We start from the raw sequence: 21,639 nt of genomic DNA, 5'->3' as shown, positions 1-21,639 counted from the left end.
GTGTTTAAGCAATACCTGCTTAAACAGGTATTGGGACCTTAAACAGGTGCTCGGGACCAAGTTCCAGTGGTTGAGACTTGTAACTAGTGGTGAGTGATATGGGACCACATGGTTTTGTGGATAGAATCCAGAGCTTCCTCATACAAAGCATGTTCTTCAGTCTTTTGATCTATTTTCTTAGTTTTCTCGTAATTTCTTTAATAAAATTTTCCAGTGTTTCAGTTGAACTTGGTCTTTCTGTTCTCATTTTACACACTCTCTCTCTCTCTTATATTCTCTCTCTCTCTTACGCTCTCTCTCTCTCTCTCTCTCTCTCTCTCTCTCTCTCTCTCTCTCACACACACACACACACACACACACACACACACACACACACTCTTAAGGCAAATGTTCAATTGCTATCCCAAACTCACTTTATTTTATTACTATTTTGGGGCTTAGAGGGTCACATTCAGTGGTATGCCGGGTTTACTATTGGCTCTGTGCTCAGGGATCATTTCTGGTATTTCTTAGGTGACAAGAGATCCAAACAGGATTGGCTACATGAAAAGCAAGTACTTCACTTTTTATGCTATCTCTCTTAGTTTTGATTTATAAGAACTCTCTCTGTTTTTTTTTTTTGCTATTTTGGGTCACACCTAGTGACACTCGGGTTACTTCTAGCTATGTGCTCAGAAATCGCTCCTGGGTTGGGAAGACCATATGGGACACTGGGGGATCAAATTGCAGTCTATCCTAGGTTAGCATGTGCAAGGCAAACGCTCTACCACTTGTGCCATTGCTCTGACTCCAGGTTGATTTATAAGATTGATTTATAAGGTTGATTTATATTTATTTTTTCTTCATTGATATTTTGTTTCTTTTTAAAAATTTTGTATTTGGGAGCTACTCCTGACTTTGCTCAGGAGATGTGATGCTGGGGTCAGCTATATGGACAGCAAATGCATTGAATAGGTGTGGACTGTTTGCAAAATACATATTATCTGAGTTTAAAATATTGATTAGTCAACTCTGCCAAATGTTATTTTGTATCATTTCTGAAATTTCACTTTTTTCAAATTTCACATTTTATGCTAACACATGTTTGATAAAGTATTCTGATCTATAAGCTAAACTATATTTTTAGTATCCAACTTGAAACTTTAATTATTTGAGAGTGGGATTGAAAAATTAAGTTCCAGAGCTGAAGAGTATAGTGGGTAGGGTATTTGTCTGTATACAGCTCTTTCAATCCCTGGCCCTCCATGTGTGACTCCTGAGCATAGTGCTAGGAGTAATTTCAGAATACCAAATGGTGTGGTCCAAAACCAAAAAAAGAGACTCCAAATGTGATTTTTGCTTTTGCTTTTTAGCTGCCAAGCAACAAATCCAATATGAACCAGGAAATGGAGTTCTAGAGAGATAGTTTAATGGTCTAGGGCTAAGCACCTCTATGCAAGCAGAAGACAATACCCAGACTGAGTGATCCCAGAAACATAGCCAAGGTGCAGTCCAAAAAGAAAAAAATGTGTCTAATAACTCCTATAACTTTTTTTTTTTTTTTTTGGTGGATTTTGGGTTACACCTGGCAGTGCTCAGGGGTTATTCCTGGCTCCAGGCTCAGAAATTGCTCTTGGCAGGCACGGGGGACCATCTGGGGCGCCGGGATTCGAACTGATGACCTCCTGCATGAAAGGCAAACGCCTTACCTCCATGCTATCTCTCCGGCCCCTATAACTCTTATTTATACTTTAAATTTTGTTTATTCTTTCATGGAGCTTTACATAATCAAAAATGTATATATTTCTCAGAAAAACTACATTGCATCATGTAAATTCTAGACTTCCTTATTTTAAATTTTGTTCTGCTTTAGTTGTTTGGGAAGTGTTTGTATTTTGGCTTTTATGTAACAACTTTAGAATGTTGTCATCTGAGGCTGTTTATCAAACTTTGTGATCACAAGGAAGTTACTGACAAGTCTGAAGTATTTATAATATGCAATAAAAAATAAATTCCTATACTTATTTTATATTTTTGATGGCCAGATTTAAATTTTGGCTTTGTGTCTACTTACATATGTACACATACATATAACATTGATTTACAGTAGGGTATATTTAAGGAATGCAGGTTCACACCTTTTCTAATGTATCTGACTATTCAAAGCACTTAAAACCCATTGCACTGGGGGCCTTAGAGGTAATACTCAAAACTAGGAAGGACATTTGCCTTGCATGCAGCCAACCATATTGCATGCAGCAGTATGATTATTAACATTCTATATGGTCACCCAATCCCTCCTGGAATGATCTTGAGCAAAGAGCTAAGAGAGCACTACTGGGTGTGACCCTAAAACCAAAACAAACCAGAAAAACTCCCAATACATGGGGCCTAGAGCTAGCATAGCAGTTAGGATATTTGCCTTGCACACAACCAACCCAGATTCCATCCCTGTAACTGCATTGGGTCCCCCAAATCCCACTGGGAGTGATCCCTGAGCATAAAGCACGGAGCGCAGCTAAGTGCTGTGCTTTCCCCTCACCCCCCAAAAACACCTCCCAAACTTCCCCCCACCTCCCAGAAATTCCAGAAACATGTACTTAAAGAAATTTACCTTCTTTAATAATAGAATGCTGTTTCTATTTCTGGGAGAAAAGTATCACCACAGTTTTCAACATTAGAATTGTATTTTTAGAATCACAGAAATCACAGATTAATAACACTTATCAAATTTAACCATACCTATTTTCCTAAAAGTTCAGTGAAATAGTTTTATATATCAGAGTACTAAAACAGATTACTGAAAGCACAAAATTTTTTCATGTGATATTGAAAGTAACTATTTACAGAAATTTGGTTTAAGACCAGGGGGCCAGAGCAATAGCACAGTGGTAGGGCGTTTACCTTACACGGTGCCAACCGGGACCAACACAGGTTTGATCCCCAGCATCCCCTGTGGCCCCCACCCCCCCCATGCCTGCCAGAAGCATTTTCCAAGCATAGCCAGTAGCAGCCTCTGAGCACCACTGGGGTGTAGCCCAAAAACCAAAAAAAAAAAAAAAAAAAAGGTCCAAGCTGCAATTTAAGGGGCTGGAGAGGTGGCACTAGAGGTAAGGTGCCTGCCTTGGAAGCACTAGCCTAGAACAGACTGTGGCTTCATTCCCCCTCACCCCCTTAGTCCCATATGGTCCCCCCAAGCCAGGGGCGATTTTTTTTTTTTTTTTTTTTTTGGTTTTTGGGTCATACCCGGCCACACTCGGGTTACTACTGGCTCTGGCTCTGTGCTCAGAAATCGCTCCTGGGGACCAGAGAGATAGCATGGAGGTAAGGCATTTTGCCTTGCATGCAGAAGGACGGTAGTTCGAATCCTGGCATCCCATATGGTCCCCTGAGCCTGCCAGGAGCAATTTCTGAGCGTAAAGCCAGGAGTATCCCCTGAGCGCTGCTGTATGTGACCCAAAAAACAAACAAACAAAACAAAACAAAAAAAGAAATTGCTCCTGGTAGGTTGGGGGGACCATATGGGATGGCGGGATTTGAACCATTGTCCTTCTGCATGCAAGGCAAACTCCTTACCTCCATACTATATCTCCGGCCTCAGGGGCGATTTCTGAGCACACAGCCAGGAGTAATCCCTGAGCGTCAAATGAGTGTGGCCCCTGTTGCAAGTCAGCCCCTGAAGAGGTTGACTGATGGAGGGATGGAGGATGAGGTCTTTTCCCTTCAGCTTGGAGCTCGCGTCTGCCACCCTGTCTAGCTGACGGCTCTGAGGTGAAACGGCGGGTAAACAGCTCGCAGACAGTCAGGCTTAAACCAAAAAAAATTTTGGTTTAAGACCAAACTAGTTTTGGTAGACTTCTTTGAGCATTTTCATATAAATTTATTTATGGTTCTGTTTTTCATATTTTAATAAAATTTTATGCAACCTTTCATTTGTAAAATATCTTATCTGGATGAATCCTTTTAGTAATAACTTTCTTCCCAGAAGACTTCATAACCATAGTGCTACTGTCAAGTCACAGTGTAGAATAATGAAAACAGTAATAAAAATTTTTTTGTACATAACTAGGACAAGAATTCCTTGAGGAAATACTGAGTGAATGATTACAGCAAAGGTAATTCTTTAGTTACAGATTAATTGCCTTGAAAGTAAAATTCAGTTTTAAAATAGTCATTTTTAAAGCAATAAACTCTCAAATCTAGATTAATTAAATAATTGGAGCTTGGTTGTTAAGGAAAACTGAACTTTTTCTTTTTATTTCCTTTTGTGAGGCTTCGCAAGCACTGCTTAGGAGGCACCACAGCTCCTCCCTTCTGTTCTTGGCCTACAGGACCTGCAGTTCAATGCAAGGGCTCAAGGATGTGCTACTACTTGGGCCCTGCATTACTAAAGGATTACCCAGCACTTGTGTTTGAGGAACTTCCAGGGCTGCAACCAGCAATGTTTGGGGGATACATGTGATGCCAGTTATCAGAATGTGTCAGCTCCATGCAAGCTGTTCTCTCTCTTTGGCCATCTCCTCCTTATTTTGGCTTTTGGGCCATACCTATGATTTCTTGACCACACTCCCTGTGATGGTGCTTGAAGGACCAGGTGGTGCTGGGGATTGAATTTGTGCCTCCAGTATTCTACTCCTTCCTTGCAGCTCCCTTTCTTCCTTCCTACCTTTCTCCTTTCCTCCACACCCAATGATGCTCAGGGGTTACTCCTGACTCTGCAATCAGGTATTAATCCTGGTTGTGCTCAAGGAACATATGATTGCTAGGATTGAACTTGGATTGGCTGTGTGCATAGCAAATCCCTTTGTACTGTCCCTTCAGCCCTATACTTTTTCTCAAAACATTAAACTGGTACTGTTGTTAATCCTGCTGAATGTTTAAAACTCAGGTCAGAGAGATAGCATGGAGGTAGGGCATTTGCCTTGCATGCAGAAGGACGGTGTGGTTCAAATCCTGGCATCCCATATGGTTTCCACCATCACACCCACCTCCTCTTGCCTGCCAGGAACGATTTTTGAGCACATAGCCAGGAGTAATCCCTGAGCGCTGCCGCATGTGACCCAAAAAACCAATAAATAAATAAAAATTAAAACAGAACTGTCCCTTTTTCTAAGTACTTTGAGTAAGTGAGGTAACATACTGCTCTCTGTAAGAGTATTTCTTCACTTAAATACTGTGCTTTGCATATAGGTGCCTCAGACTCAACTCCCTTCTTTCCCGAGAAGATAATTATGTGAGGTTTTAGAACACAAAGAATATATGCCATTGCTATTAGATAATGTGAGATCAGAGAACAAGGATATGATATTATGTAAAATATGTGTGAAAATTAAGTCTGTTAGGTATATGAAACACCTACAAAATTTGAAGCTGTTGTTGTATTTTATTATAATTTTAATTAAAATTTTAGGTGGAAATATTTGTCCTCATGAGGTTGAATGTATAATTCATTTTAAACTATTGGTAAATTCTTGAGAAATTAAGATCACAGTTTGATGATATTGATGGTGAGTTTTCTTGAAATAAATTGAGGCTGGAGGGCAGGGAGATAGTACAGCAGGGAGGGCATTTGCTTTGTAGACAGACAGTCTGGGTTCAATCCCTGGCATCTGATATGTTCTCCCAAGTTCTGCCAGGAGTGATCCCTGAGCAGAGTCACTAGTAAATCCTGAACATTTGGCAGGTTGTCGCCCCAAACCCACAAGTAAATAAAATAAAATTTAATAAAGAATTAAGAATTATTTACACCAGACTCATCTGTTTATAGAACTCTGTTATTTTTGGTATAGAAACAATAATATATGATGGTCTGTCATGTTATGTGTTGCTATTAATAGTATTAAAAATGACATTTTTCTCTTGTTAGGTATAATGGTTGCCAATACATTAGTAGGTTTTCAACAATATTTTTCTCACATACAGTACTGAGAACAGAGAGATACTATGCATGTTGGTGCCTAGTTTCCAAATAAGATGTTTTCAAATTTTCATTTATTTTCACTCTGTAGAGAAAGCAGAACATTTTCAGATTTTGTTTTCTTCTGTATAATTATTATTTTTATATTTTTATTTTTATTTTTTTTTTTTGGTTTTTGGGTCACACCTGGCAGTGCTCAGGGGTTATTCCTGGCTCCAGGCTCAGAAATTGCTCCTGGCAGGCACGGGTGGGGGGGGGGGACCATATGGGGCTCCAGGATTCGAACCGATGACCTCCTGCATGAAAGGCAAACGCCTTACCTCCATGCTATCTCTCCGGCCCCCTGTATAATTATTTTTATTGTTGTTGCCAGGGGGCAAACTCAAAACTCAGGGCCTCAAGCATGAAAGGCACACAAACTTTCTACCCTCAGCCACATCCTTGGTTTAGATTTTTTTTGGTGGGGGGGAGGGTCACACTGCTGTGTTCATGACTACTCTGCTAAGGGATCACTCCTGCCTGGGTTTAGGAAACCATGTATAGTGCCGGAATTGAATCCGGTTGTCTGTGTAATGCCCTACCTGCTGCTGTACTATCTCTCTGGGAGTTTTGTTGTTTTTTGGTATTGACTTTCTGTAAGGAGCCTGATGAACATATGGACGGATGAATTATCACTGAATTGTTGGGAAATTTTATGATTTATTATTAACTTTTTCACTTGAAATATTTTTTGGGGGGGAGGGTTGCTGGACTACACTTGATGTAGTGCTCACCAGTTATTCCTGCTCTGTGCTATATGAGTCATTCCTTGGGTGTTTGGGGAGGCCAGATATAGAGTCAGATTGAATCAGGATAGGTTGTGTGCAAAGCAAGTTCTTTCTTCAATTCTTCTACTAATTTTATCTCTGTTTCCTCAAGTTGGATATTATAGTTTTGTTTGTTTTGATGGTGCTGTTGTTTTATTAGGCATCACCCTTGTGGTTATTACATCCATTGTATGGTCATGCTCATTAATGTGGGTGTTGCCTCACACATATAAGACACTACCACTGAGCCATATCTCTGTACCCTTTGAAATTTTTATTTGCTGGAACTATATTATTGATTAATTTATATTTTTTGAAGGTCTTTGTTAATTCTGTATCATTTGAAGATATAAACCTATTTTGTTTGTAGTTTTCTTTTACAAATGGGAACCTAAATATATAAAATTTAACATACATAGAAAATGGATCTCATTGGTATATTGGCTTTCTTTTCCTTGTAAACATATTAGTGAATAATGAAATTTATGGAAAGGGGAAGTTTAGGATATCAAAAGACTGCTCTTAAAGTAAACTAGAATGAAGGTACTAAATGAATTGAGGTTCATCATTATTAAATGTGACTGGCTTAGCAGATATGGAGGGGATGGTAGTGAAAAAGAAATGTCATTGATTTCTCTAGGGAAAAGTTATGAACTACATATGGGCCTTTTCCTCTTTTCTTCCTCTGGGCCTTTCTTTCTCTCTTCCCCCTGCAAAAAACCGCCCCAAATATATATTATCTTATAAATTGTTAGACTTTTAACATAATGTCTGCATTTATTACTAATGTAAGGTTAAAGACTAATGACAAGCTGTTAAATTTTGATTATTTAATTTTATTTTACTCTAATATATATTTTTGTTAGATATGCAAGTTATTTGGGCTGCTGAGTATATTTTAAGATTCCAGTCTTCTTGGGGGAAAAAAAAAAGAGTTCTTAGGAACATATATCTTAATGTAGTTGAACTGATGAGTACCATGTTACTGATGGTTTTAGAAATTTATGAACCAGGAGATTGATAAATTGTATTTAGTCTGAGAAACTGCTGGAAGCAAGTGAATGAACCAGAGAACCTGTCATCAACATATGTTAAATAGTCATTTTGTTTTATTATGGAGAATAAAAAAAGCTAATGAATACTTAAAGGCATTCTTTCCATGACATTTTAAAGACCCTCCTGCAGTGTTTAAGTATACAACAGATTTCCTGTTACTATAAACTGAGTGGTATCTTTTTTATTTATGTTCTTTTTTCTTAAAGATAGCTTTCAAAGGCACATTCTCCCCAGAAGTTATTTGAAGTTGTTAACTGTAGAGTGGTATACTTGCCATGTTTCAGAATGTGAAATGTTATACTTAGAAGAAAACTTGTAGAACTTGAATGTTTCTCTATTTGTACTCTAAAGTTTGTAAGTTGTTACTGCTTCTTGAATGACTAGTTGGCTTTGTTGTCTAGCTCACAGATTTCAACCTGTTTTCTTTTTCTTCACATTTTTACACTTGCTACTTAAAATGAATAGAGAGGAGAAAATAAAATAATTTTCTCTTAGATTATTTGACTTTTTTATGTAGTGCAGCAAAGCCCAGGGATGCTGGGAGAACAGAAGTAGTGGCAGATGGTCCAACCTGATGCTCTGCAAAGATAGGGAGGTTCATTTCGATTACAGTCACTTGCAGTCTGTAAAGTGAAGATATGGAGTTACAATTTAGTCTCATCCTTCACTAGCTATGTGTGTTGCATTAGAGCCAAGAACAACTTTGTGTGGATGTAGTAGAAGAAATGACTGGATCTTTTTTTAGTTTTCAGTCATACACCCACCCATAGCTGTACTGTCAACATTTTATCTTTGAGCACAAGAACAAATGTTACACACAGAGTCTCTCTCTCTCTCTCTCTCTCTCTCTCTCTCTCTCTCTCTCTCTCTCTCTCTCTCTCTCTCTCTCCCCCCTTCTCTCTCCCTCTCCCTCCCTCTCCCTCTCCCCCTCTCTCCCTCCCTCTCCCTCTCCCCCTCCCCTTCTCTCCCTCCCTCCCTCTTCCCCCTCTATCTCTCCCCCCCTTTCTCCCTTTTCCTCCCTCTTTCCCTCTCCCCCTCTTTCTCCCTCTCCCCCTGTCTCTCCCTCTCTCCCACTCTCGCCCTCTACATTCTCTCCCTCTCCTCTCTCTCTCTCTCTCTCTCTCTCTCTCTCTCTCTCTCTCTCTCTCTCTCTCTCCCCCCCCACTCCCCCCCCCTACACACACACGGCAGCACTCAGAAGTTACTCCTGGCTCTATGCTCAGAAATTGCTCCTGGCGGGACCATATGGGACTCTGGGATTCGAACCACTGTCCTTCCACATACCTCCATGCTATCTCTTCGGCCCTCTCTCTTGCTCTCTTTCACTCTCACATACACACATTGCCATACTTTCCTTTGAATTACAGATTATGTGCATGGGGATATAAATTGGAATACATTAACAGGAATCTAGTTGATCTTTTTTTTAGGGGGAGTGGTAATGATTTGGCCACATGCAGTAAGCTTGGGGCTAACTCCTGACTCTGTGCTAGGTATCAATCGTAATAGTTCTTGGGGGACAATAGGTGATACTAGGAATTGAGTTCTGGGTCCAAGTGGCCTGAACCCTTGTATTAACTTTCTGCCCCTAGATTTTTGTTGTTGTTGGCAGGGACTCTAACCTAGAGCCATATAAAATCATGTTTTATTACTGAGCCAGATTCCTGGTTTTAGAAAATGTATTTGTTTGAATTATAGACTATATAAAGTTTATATACAGAAATGAATAAAAGGTTGGGAAAAATCTCAATGTAGTTAATATAAATTGATAGAGCTATTCAGAAGTAAATAAATGTGAGTAGTAGTAGACCTAGTACTACCTAGAAGTACTCAAATACATATAAAACAAACTTCTTCGATGTTGTTATGGTGACTGGGAATCAGATAGGTGCTTGTTTGTGGTGCTCATACAACAAAGTTTTGGTTGTACAAGGGATTACATCTCAAGGTGTGGTGCGCTCTCACTTGGCTGTGGTGTTTATTGCCTGAGAGTCACATTCCTTTAGTTGTGGTGTTCTTATAGTGCTCACTGGGGATTGCACTCTTTAGTTATACTTGAACACATTTCGGTTATAGTGTTTATCAGTGTCATGTGGGTGCTTATGCAAGTATTTGGTGTAGGTCACACTCGTGGCCTCAGTGTTTATAATTCTCTCAGGTTGCAGTGCTTGCTGGGAATTGCACCCTTTTTGGTTGTATTGCACCAGGCAGCAGTGTGGCCAGAGATCACTTGCAGTGTCATGTATCCAGAGTTTCCAGCCACAAACAGCAGAGCAGTTAGTATTGTGCTCAGTGCATGTAGCAGCAGAGATTGAATTTGCAGCATGAAGGTTGTAAAAGCAACTGCTCTAGGGGCTGGAGTGATAGCATAAGCAGTAAGGCGTTAGCCTTGCACACAGCTGACTCAGGATGATGGTGGTTCAAAACCTGCAAACCCCAATGGTCCTGGAGCCTGGCAGGAATGAGCGCAGAGCCAGGTGTAACCCGAGTGCCGCCGGGTGTGACACAAAAAACAAAAAGATAAAAAACAAACATAAAGCAACTGTCCTATCCATTGAGTCATTCTTAGTCTATTTTTTGTCTCCCCCCCCAGTCTTTTTTTTGGGGGGGGGTGATTGGGTAACACCGACGGCCTTCAGGGGTTACTTCTGGCTCTGTGCTCAGAAATCGCTCCTGGAAGGCTCAGAGACCATATGGGATGCAAATCACCATCAGTTGGGGTCAGCCACGTGCAAGGCAAAAGCCCTCCAGCTGTGCTCTCTCTCTGGCCCCTTTCTCCCAGTCTTTTGTACAATTTTTAAACTATGGAAACAGGCATGAAAAAAGATCTGAGTGATATTTTCACTCAACTACAAACATGTTTGTAATCATGGTGCTTAAATAAAAATATTATTAAAGGATAAAAAATAAAAATGATGTACATGAATTAAATAAAAACTAGTTTATATGAAGAAAAATGGATTATTTCTAGAGATAGAATGAGGAAAGAAATACTAGAATTTCGCAGTGGTTGATAACTAGTTGTAGCCTAGGGGCTACTCCTAACAATTCCTGGCCAACTGGCCTGCAGTTCAAAGAATGTGTGGTGCTGAGGGTTATGGAGGCCACCCATGGTAATTCTTGGGACCCTTCAAGATTGTACTTTCGGGGGCTGGAGAGATAGCATGGAGGTAAGGCATTTGCCTTTTATGCAGAAGGACAGTGGTTTGAATTCCAGCATCCCATATGGTCCCCTGTGCTTGCCAGGGGCAATTTCTGAGCATAGAGCCAAGAGTAACCCCTGAACGTTGCTGGTGTGATACAAAAACAAAAAACAAAAGCAAACAAAGATTGTACTTTCTAGTGCTCATGGTGACAGGAATCGAACCAGAGTCTTCTATAAGCAATGCAAGAAACTTAACCCCTGTACACTCTAACCTTTTTCTAACCTTTGTCATAGAGAATTGGTATCTGAACCTTTATTATATATACTGTTGAATATAAAACAAGAATGCATTTACTTACTACTTGTTTAATAAACTACAAATAATTAGATGGGAGATGTAACTCAGTAGTATGGCACTTGTCTTGCATGTGTGAAGCTCAGTTCTTTTCCCATGACTACAAGAAAGAAAATATAAAAACAAAACAAACTTCCCTTAGGTATTGTCCCACACAAGTCCTTATTGTGGCTACACGATGTTATTTATGATTATATGCTATGTGCTTTTAATACTATTTGATATTAGAAGTGTATTTTCATAAAATCTTTATCTTTAATAACTCAATTATTTCATAGGAATGAAATTCCCAGGAATAAATTACAGGGTTAAAGTTTTTGGCTTTTGTTCATCATTGCCATATTACCTTATGAAAAGATATTACTATTGTTTGATATTATACTAGCAATGGTGAAATATTCTAAATTTACCACAGCTTCACTTTTCAGATTATTATTTTAATTTATTTAAAATATGCCCCCTTCCCTCTTTCCAGTTCTCATGATTGTCATTATGATGATTTTGCACACACAGATGTCTATGGTGGTGCTCTCACTTTTTCAACTGAACTGACACTTGCAGTTTTGCACCATTTTGGCTGTGATACTCATTGGCAGTTTATACCAGTTGCTGTAATGTTTAGTTGTTGGTGCTTGTTGGGGGTTACTTTGGGGCTCACACATGTGCTCACCAGGGGCTGCACATCTTTTAAGTTGGGGCATTTGGTGGGAGTTGCACCCTTTTTGTGGGGGTTACACACCTGTCAGTGGTGCAGCCAGAAATTGCTTGGGGCACTAGGGATCACAGACTTCTACAAGGGTTGTGCTAGGATTATATGGGACACTGGGGATAAGTGAGATTTGAGTTTATGACCATTTGTTTTTTACTAGCTATGATCAAATTTTTTGAAAGCCTTTGCTTTAAGCTATTGTGCTTTTCCTTTAAGCCTCCTTTTTCCCTTTAAATTAAAATGTTGGGAGTGGGTTGCTTTTTTTGTTTGTTTTTGTTTTGTTGTTTTGGGGCCATACTCAACAATGTTCAGGAGTTACTCCTGGTTCTGTACTGTTGGCAGTGCTTGAGGGAATTTATGGGATGCCAGGATTGAATCTGGGACAGTTGCATGCAAGGGAAGTGCCTTACCCATTATCATTATATAGCTCTCTGGCCCTTGAATCACTGTTTTTGAGGAGGAACTTGTCTCTGTGTGTCTCTTTTAATTTTAGTTAAAAATTTAGGGGTGAGTCACTGCAGTGGAGATTCCATCTTCCCCAAAGTCAAACATAGTGCCTGCGGGAAATTTGTTTCAGGGAATAAAACACAGTGCCTTCAATATATCTACAAAGCATGCTTTCTGCTACTTGAGCCATGCTCTGGCTCTCAGAGTTGTTTGTTGTTTGTTTCTTTTATTAAACATACAGTTAGAGAGCAGGGACAGAGATTCAGTTCAAAAAGTTGAGTGCATGCTTTGCGTGTGGTTATGTTTTATCATGGTCCCCTTAGTACTGCCTTAGTACTGCCTTAGCATTGCTGGGAGTGACCCAAAAGCAAATCAAGGAACAGAACAGAAAAGAAAAAGCTAGAGATTAAGAGCATGGAGCCAGAAGCCTAACTGTACAAATTCTGCCATTGCTATTCAGTAACTTCTTGAGCTGGAGCAAGTGATTTAGCTTTTGTGTATTAAGTTCTTCTATTTGAAAAAGGAGCATAAAACAGTATCTGCAACATACATTTAATAAAGGTTAAATGAATTAATATTTATAAAACCTAGAATTGTGCTTTAGCATAAGGTGTTAATAAAAATTTAAACAGCTAATTCGGAGGCCTTTGGCACCACATTGTGTTATGTATGTTTTATATTCTTCATATACATTAATGTGTAATTATTTTTCTTTCACATTTGTCCCTTTGTCATCTGAAGCAAATTCTACTGCATAAGTATATATATTTCTTGTGTAAAATGTTTATTTTTAGGGGCCGGAGAGATAGCATGGAGGTAGGACGTTTGCTGTGCACCAGAGGGACGGTGGTTCGAATCCTGCCATCGCATATGGTCCCCTGAGCCTGCCTGGAGCGATTTCTGAGTGTAGAGCCAAGAGTAACCCATGAGCGCTGCCGGGTGTGACCCCCCCCAAAATTTATAGTTTTAGCAGTAGATAAAAAGATGTATTCATCAAAGGTTTTTGAAAAAGCCATAATTTTGGGGCCGGAGAGATAGCATGGAGGTAGGGCATTTGCCTTGCATGCAGAAGGACGGTTGTTCAAATCTCGGCATCCCATATGGCCCCCCCGAGCCTGCCAGGAGCAATTTCTGAGCATAGAGCCAGGTACCCCTGAGCATCACTGAGTGTGAAATCCCCCCCCCCAAATAAAGAAAAAGCCATTATTTGATTTTTTTTTATCTCTATTCTTTTTTTTTGTTTGTTTTTGGGCCACACCCAGTAGTGCTCAGAAATCTGCTCAGAAATAGCTCCTGGCAGGCACGGGGACCATATGGGACGCTGGGATTCAAACCAACCACCTTAGGTCCTGGATCGGCTGCTTGCAAGGCAAACACCGCTGTGCTTTATCTCCGGGCCCGGTAAATCTTTATTCTAACACTTAGTAAAAGGTTACTTTATTTAAAGATCATGTTTCACATAGTTGACATAGTTGATCATAGTATATTTGTTTCCAGATAACTAAGAGTGAAATTATTGAAATTATTAGAAAAAAGGGAAGAGACAAAAAGTACAGTGACAAGCAAACTTGTGAAAATTGTTATATTTCCAATGAGGTCATGAAGTCATTATTAAAAAAGTTTAGTAAGCTCTTATTGCTAAGTGATCATTCTGTTACTTCATTTGTTTCTGAACATTAGTTGGCTTTAGATCCACATGGAGGTCCAAATTGATATGTACTAATGAGATGACAGTAAAAAAAATGGAGAGTTGTTGAGGCTGCACTGTCTAGGAATTCCAAGCACTGTCTAGGAATTCCAAGCACTATTGCTGATAACTGCATGTTTTGTGGGGCCAGGATGAGGACTTGGCCCGCCCTTTCCCCTGGAGATTGCCAGCATTCAGTTGTGTGGCTAGTGTACCCATACTTTTTCATGTACAAGCGTTTACATCTCTTTTGAGGACAGTGAATCTGTGGAGCTGGCTGGGTGCAGACATGGCAACTGAGTTTGTTTATTCCAACACTTGTATTTTATTTATTTTTAAAAGAGATTAAATCACTGTGCGATAAAGAACTAAAAAGTTGTGACAGTTGAGTTTCAGTCATACAATGTTCCAACACCCGTTTACTAGTGTTCCTTTCCTGCAACCAACTTCCCAGTCTCTAATAGCACTTTTAGAAGTGATGGATTTTCCCATTTGGAAAATTTATTTATTTATTTGATTAGTAAGTGATCCTGACTCCAGTTTGGATCTTAGGCTAGCATGTGAGGCAGAGATATATTTAGTGACATCAGATGTGGGATATTGATGGGGCTGGAGTGGTGGCTCAAGTCGTAAGGCGTCTGTTTTCCCCGTGCTAGCCTGGGACGGACCCAGGTTCGATCCCCTGGCATCACATATGGTCCCCCAGGGCAGGGACGATTTCTGAGCCCATACCCAGGAGTAACCCCTGAGCATCACCAGGTGTGATGGAAAAACCAAAAATAGATAGATAAATAAAAAAAGATGTGGGATATTGAAAAAGCATTTTTAGGGGCTGGAGCAATAGCACAGTGGCAGGGCTTGTGAGGCAACGGTAGGTTTGCCTTGCACATGGCCACCCCGGTGGATTCCAGTTTTGATTCCTGGCATCCCATATGATCCCCTCAGCCTGCCAGGAGTGATTTCTGAGTGCAAAGCCCCTGAGGACTATCCCTCCCTCCCAAGCATTTTTATTAGTTCCTACTGAGTGATGCTTTTTAAAATATTGTGGTTCAGTAATTAGTGGAATGCTAATTCCATAAGAGACTAGTTAGCACATTCGATAATTAGAAAATCATATGTTGGAGACCTGGAAGATGGCTCAGTGGCTTAAAGTATCAGAAGTTCAAGCAAGCCTCCATGCTGCGACATGTGTTGAGATGATCAGGATAATTCTTTTTTTTTTTTTTTTTTTTTTTGGTTTTTGGGTCACACCTGGCGGTGCTCAGGGGTTACTCATGGCTGTCTGCTCAGAAATAGCTCCTGGCAGGCACAGGGGACCATATGGGACACCGGGATTCGAACCAACCACCTTTGTTCCTGGATTGGCTGCTTGCAAGGGAAACGCGGCTGTGCTATCTCTCCGGGCCGATCAGGATAATTCTATGGTTTGTGATCTCTCATGAGGGGCTTGGAGGTGGCTCTGTGGTTTAGGAAGTGCCTAGGGCAAGCATAAATCTTTTTCTTTTTCTCTCCTTTCTCCTCTTCTCTTCCTCCTCTCCATTGCCTTTCATCTCCTCCCTCCTCCCCTCTTTTCTCCCATTCCCTCTCCTTCCCTTCTCTTCCCCCCCTTTTCTTCCCCTTATTTTCTTTTTTTGGGTGGGGCTATACTCAACCATGTTTGTTTGTTTGTTTGTTTGTTTTGTTTTTGGGTCACACCCGGCGGTGCTCAGGGGTGACTCCTGGCTGTCTGCTCAGAAATAGCTCCTGGCAGGCACGGGGGACCTTATGGGACACCGGGATTCGAACCAACCACCTTTGGTCCTGGATCGGCTGCTTGCAAGGCAAATGCCGTTGTGCTATCTCTCCGGGCCCTATACTCAACCATGTTAAGGGTTTATTTTTTGGCTCTTTGCCTAGGCATCACTCCTGGTGTTATTTTAGAACCATATATAGCATTGGAGATGGCATCCTGGTCTTTCCTTGCTAGGCAAGTCTGTATTCCATCCATGGTTGGCTGGGTGCTAGGCAAAGGCCCTACCGGCTCTGGCCCCTATTCATAGATTTTTATATCCTTTAACTTTCCAGCCCCTGAATTAGTTATCTCAGTCCTTGATGCTGTGTTTGTTTATGGCTAAGTGATCCTTAGCACACCCCACAGTTTGGGTTCTCCTGAAGGAGATTGGGGTTAATAATTTCTCTGTTCTCAAATGGCAGATAGGAGGAGATGAACATTTAAATAAATATAAATATAAGTTGTATAATTGTAAGTTTGATACCAAGTAAGTGTTTATAAGGAAGGCTTTTATTTTTATTTTTGGGCTATACCCAGTGATGTAGGTTCAGTTTTTAGGGCTTATTTCTGGCTCTTTGCTCAAGGATTGTAAGAAGTGCCCCCAGATTAAACCCAGATTGGCCAGATTGTATACTAGTATACAAGTATACTATTTAGGGACAGAGAGATAGCACAGCATTAGTGGCATTCAGGGTTACTTCTGGTTCTGTGCTCAGAAATTGCTCCTGGCAGATAGTGGGGGCCATACGGGATGCTGGGTGTCGAACCACCATATGGGATACTGCGATTCAAAGCACTGGATCAGCTGCGTGCAAGGCAAATGCCCTACTGCTGTGCTATCTCTCTGGCCCCAAATTCAATTTTTAGATGTAAAAATTCTGCTTGGCTTCTGCTTTCAGAGTGCTAGTTCATATTATTTATGTCCATAGTAGCACCATCTGATATTTTGTTTTTCTGAATTACGCATCATTTTCCTGAAAAAATACATGCTTGCATTTGTTTTGGTTTTTGGTTTTTGGGTCACACCTGGCAGCCCTCAGGGTTTACTCCTGGCTCTACACTCAGAAATCGCTTGAGAAAATCTCCAGAGCTAGTGCTCGGCTCTTGGCGGAGTCTCCCCACCCCCACCACCAAGGGGGGAAAAATCGTTCCTCATAGGTCTAGGGGACCATATGGGATGCAGGGATTTGAGCCACCATTCTTCTGCATGCAAGGCAAACACCCCACCTCCATGCCATCTCTCTGGCCCCAGGAGCGTTTTCTGAGTGCATAGCCAGGAGTAAACCCGTGAGTGTCACTGGATGTGGGCCCCCCAAAAAGGAAGAGAATAAATTTTTTTTAAAAAAAGAAAGAAAAAGTACAGTAGCAAGCACACTTGTGAAAATTACTGTATTTCCAATGAAGTCATTAATATGATGGCAGGTTTCGTAAGCTCTTGTTAGCAGTCCATTCTGTTAAATTGATGTGATGACAGCATTAAACAAATGAAATTGTCCAGAAATTCAAAGCACTATTACTGGTAATTGTGAATATTAGGGACTTGTGCTCAACTGACTGTTATCTGGCTTCCTGAAAGAAGGAAGATATGGGAGGAGGGGATTGCATTTCAAAAAGCCCTGGTGATATCAGCTCAAAGACTGACATAATTGGGGCCATAGAGATAGCACAGCCGTGTTTGCCTTGCAAGCAGCCAACCCAGGACCTAAGGTGGTTTGTTCAAATCCCCGCATCATCTCATATGGTCCCTGGTGCCTGCCAGGAGCTATTTCTGAGCAGATAGCCAGGAGTAACCCCTGAGCACAGCCGGGTGTGACCCAAAAACCAAAAACCAAAAAAAAAAAAAAAAAAAGACTGGCATAATTGAAATTGGGTCAGATTGGTGTTCCTGAAGGGAATCACAGAGTATTGATGAGGCAGGGCCATCTGGAAAACAGTGATTCTGGGTAATGGAGTCAGCAAGTGTGGCTTTGGGAGAGCAGAGGCTTGAAATTTCTCCTGGCAGGCTCAGGGGACCATATAGATGATGGGATTCGAACCACCAACCTTTTGCATGCAAGGTAAGCACTTTACCTCCATGCTATATCTCTTCGGCCCCTGTATTTTCTTTATTTGTAATATTCACTAGTTTGTGTCTTACGAATAGGTTTATTGAAGGCAGAATTGTTTGTCTTAGTTTTAGATTTCCCATTAACTACTACAGTATTTGGCATATAAATGAGGGTTTCCTTCCTTCCTTCCTTCCTTCCTTCCTTCCTTCCTTCCTTCCTTCCTTCCTTCCTTCCTTCCTTCCTTCCTTCCTTCCTTCCTTCCTTCCTTCCTTCCTTCCTTCCTTCCTTCCTTCCTTCCTTCCCTCCCTCCCTCCCTCCCTCCCTCCCTCCCTCCCTCCCTCCCCCTCCTTTCCTCCCTCCTGCCTTTCCTCCTCCCTCCCCCTTCTCTCCCTCCTTCCTTCCCTCTCTCCCTCTCTCACAGTGCAGTAGTACTGAGTTCATGGCCTTTAAGTGTTTGTGTGTATGTGTGTGGGTGTGTGTGTGTGTATTTCAAGAAGATCTTGCTGGAAGAATTCTGTGTTTCAGTATACAGCAGTATAATCTTTATTGTATCCCTATTTCAGTATCAGCTCTTGCTGAATAAATGCTTGTTGCTTCTTTTGTGCTTTGGTCAGAAAATATTTATGAAGCTCTCCTCTCCCTTCCTTTCCTTTTTTCTTTTAGATGCCATCCCAGCAATAACCAGGGCTTATTTCTTGCTCTATATACTCTGCAGTTACTCCTGGCAATGTTTGGGATTGTATGGGATGCTAAGAATCAAACTTAGGTAAGGCATATGCCTTGCCTACTATACTATCTCTCTAGCTGACCAATTATTTTAATACCAGGCTTCTTTTTCTCTCTCTTTTTTTGTTTGTTTTTGGGTCACACCTGGTTATGCTCAGGGGTTACTCCTGGCTATGCACTTAGAAATCCCTCCTGGCTTGGGGGATTATATGGGACACTGGGATTGAACCCAGGTCCATCCTGGCTCAGCCTCATGCAAGGCAAATGGCCTTATACTGTGCTATTGCTCCAGCCCCATTCTCATTTTTTATTTTTTGAGGGGGAGATGGGCTCTCATCCATCTGTGTTCAGGACTTCTTATTAATCACTGCTCATGCACAGAGGTTCTTTTTATCTTTCTGTCCATTAGTCATGAAAATCCTATGTATTATTTTCTTTTTTTTTTTTTTTTTTTTTTTTTTTGGTTTTTGGGCCACACCCAGTAACGCTCAGGGGTTACTCCTGGCTATGTGCTCAGAAGTTGCTCCTGGCTTGGGGGACCATATGGGACACCGGGGGAATCGAACCGCGGTCCGTCCAAGGTTAGCGCAGGCAAGGCAGGCACCTTACCTTTAGCGCCACCGCCCGGCCCCAAATCCTATGTATTATTTCTGTGTGATTTTTTTCCCTCGTCACACAAGCAAGTACATACTCTGCAACTGAACTGCTTCTCAGGCTTTCTGTGTGGTATTTTATTTTCCTTTTCTTTTGCTTTGATCCTTTATTGTTTTGTTTTTAGATATTCCCAATAATGCCCAGGAGCTATTCCTAACTTTATGTGTAGGGTTCACTCTTGGCAGTGCTCAGGGAACTACATGGCATGGGGAATCAAATCTCCTATCTCACACAGGCAAAACCCATACCTACTCTACCTTTCCAACTATCTCCCTGATATTTTAATTTCTTTGGCTAAATAACAAGAAGTAGAAGCTGGGTCATAAGATAATTGTACATTGAGTGTTATAAAGACTATTAAACTACCTATTCTCTTTAAGAGTACATACTATGGGCTGGAGAGATAGCATGGAGGTAAAGCGTTTGCCTTTCATGCAGAAGGACGGTGGTTTGAATCCCGGCATCCTATATGGTCCTCTGTGCCTGCCAGGGGCGATTTCTGAGCTTAGAGCCAGGAGTAACTCTTGAGCACTGCCGGGTATGACCCAAAAACCAAAAAAAAAAAAAAAAAAAAAAGTACATACTACAAAGTTGACGTTAGGGCTTGTGCATTTGAATATATTATTTTTGTCTTGAGAATTTTCCTATGGAGCAATCAGTTAAGAACCCAGCAATTTCTTTTCTTTTTTTCTATTTTTTTTGGGTCACACCCGGCAACACTCAGGGGTTACTCCTGGCTTTATGCTCAGAAATTGCCTCTGGCAGGCACGGGGGGCGGGGCCATATGGGATGCCCCCACTGTCCTTCTGCATGAAAGGCAAGCACCTTACCTTCATTCTATCCAGCCCCACCCCAGCAATTTCTATAGAGAGAACTGAGACTCTTTTCTAAATCCAACTCAGTAGCAGTCTTTGTTCTAGGATCATTTACTTTCTTCAGAGAATTATCATTATTTTGTTTAGATTGTAGATATCAAAGGAAGGGCAAGGGAAAGCAGCAAGGTCGAAAAATTTCAGTTATCTCTCATATAGAACTCAGCTAACTGTTGCTTTTATGTCGAGAGACAGTATGTACTTATGAAAGAATGTAGGAGAAATGTCTTATGTCTGTACTAATTTCTTTTTTTGGGGGGGGGAGCACACCTGGCAGCACTTGGATTACTTCTAGCTCTGTGCTCAGAAATCGCTCCTGGCAGACTCTGGGGACCATATGAGGTTCTATGAATTGAACCTGGGTCTGTCTGCAGTCAGCCTTGTTCAAAGCAGATGCCCTACAACTGTGCTATTGCTCTAGCTCCATATAGTAATTTCTTAAAAGATTTTTTTTTTTTGTTTGTTTTTGGGTCACACTTGGTGATGCTCAGGGGTTACTCCTGACTATGCACTCAGAAATTGCTCCTGGCTTGGTGGGGGGGGGGGGACACCATATGGGATACTGGGAGATCGAACTAAGGTCCGTCCTAGGTTACCATGTAGCAAGGCAAATGCCCTACCGCTTGCACCACTTCTCCGGCCCCACTTAAAATAATTTTTTAACAAGTATGTAAAACAAAAGAATCGGTATGATACTTACCTGGCAGGGGAGATACCATGATCATGAAGGTGGTTTCCCCAGGCAAGGCTTATCCATTGTACTCTGGATGGGCTGACCCCTGTGATTTCCCCAAATGTGGGAAACTCAACTGCATAATTTGTGGTAGTGGGGGAAAATTAGTATTTTAAAAAAAGAAAGAGGTGATTTGTGTGTGTAGGTGGTAGATTGGTGTCTGCTTTGATTTGCAAGTTCCCCCAGAGTTCAACCAGTCTTCATATGGACTTTCAACCAGTCCCTCTTAATTTAATTAAAATTGATCAAGCCCAGTACCCATATATGTTCAAGGCATGTGGTGGACTACTGAGCCACCTCCATCACACTAGTCTTTCTTTAGTCCAGTCTTATACTACCTCATACCACTTTTTGTGGTAATTGGCATGATCTAAATCTAAATTATTTTAGGATCTCTACAGGAAAATAATTTGCTTCTTGTTTTCTTGCTACTATTTTCTTGCTACTACTTAGATTTTAATTTTCTTTCTTTTTTTTTTTTTTTTTGTTTTTTTGTTTTTTGTTTTTTTTTGTGTTTTTTTTTTTTGTTTTTTATTTTTGGGTCACATCCGGCAGTGCTCAGGGGTTACTCCTGGCTCTATGCTCAGAAATTGCCCCTGGCAGGCACAGGGGACCATATGGGATTCGAACCACCATCCTTCTGCATGAAAGGCAAACATCTTACCTCCATGCTATCTCTCCTGCCCCAGATTTTAATTTTCTTTAGTCAGTCATCATACTTTCAAACAATGTTC

At 41.0% G+C, this 21,639-nt stretch overlaps 1 protein-coding gene and 1 non-coding gene across 3 annotated transcripts in view; both read left to right on the top strand.

The window, feature by feature from the left end:
* USP32 (ubiquitin specific peptidase 32) overlaps positions 1-21,639 on the top strand; it is a 189,666-nt gene that overhangs the window by 26,184 nt on the left and 141,843 nt on the right. The gene's annotated exons all lie outside the window — the stretch shown is intronic.
* Positions 20,865-21,020, top strand: LOC126031010 (U1 spliceosomal RNA). The gene has a single exon (XR_007503219.1). It is a non-coding gene; the product is annotated as a U1 spliceosomal RNA (small nuclear RNA).

This window comes from Suncus etruscus, chromosome 1 (genome assembly GCF_024139225.1).
Source record: "Suncus etruscus isolate mSunEtr1 chromosome 1, mSunEtr1.pri.cur, whole genome shotgun sequence".
In the NCBI taxonomy this organism is placed as follows: Eukaryota; Metazoa; Chordata; class Mammalia; order Eulipotyphla; family Soricidae; genus Suncus; species Suncus etruscus.
The sequence above is the reverse complement of the archived record's forward strand: the minus strand, read 5'-3'. Positions and strand labels throughout refer to the sequence as shown.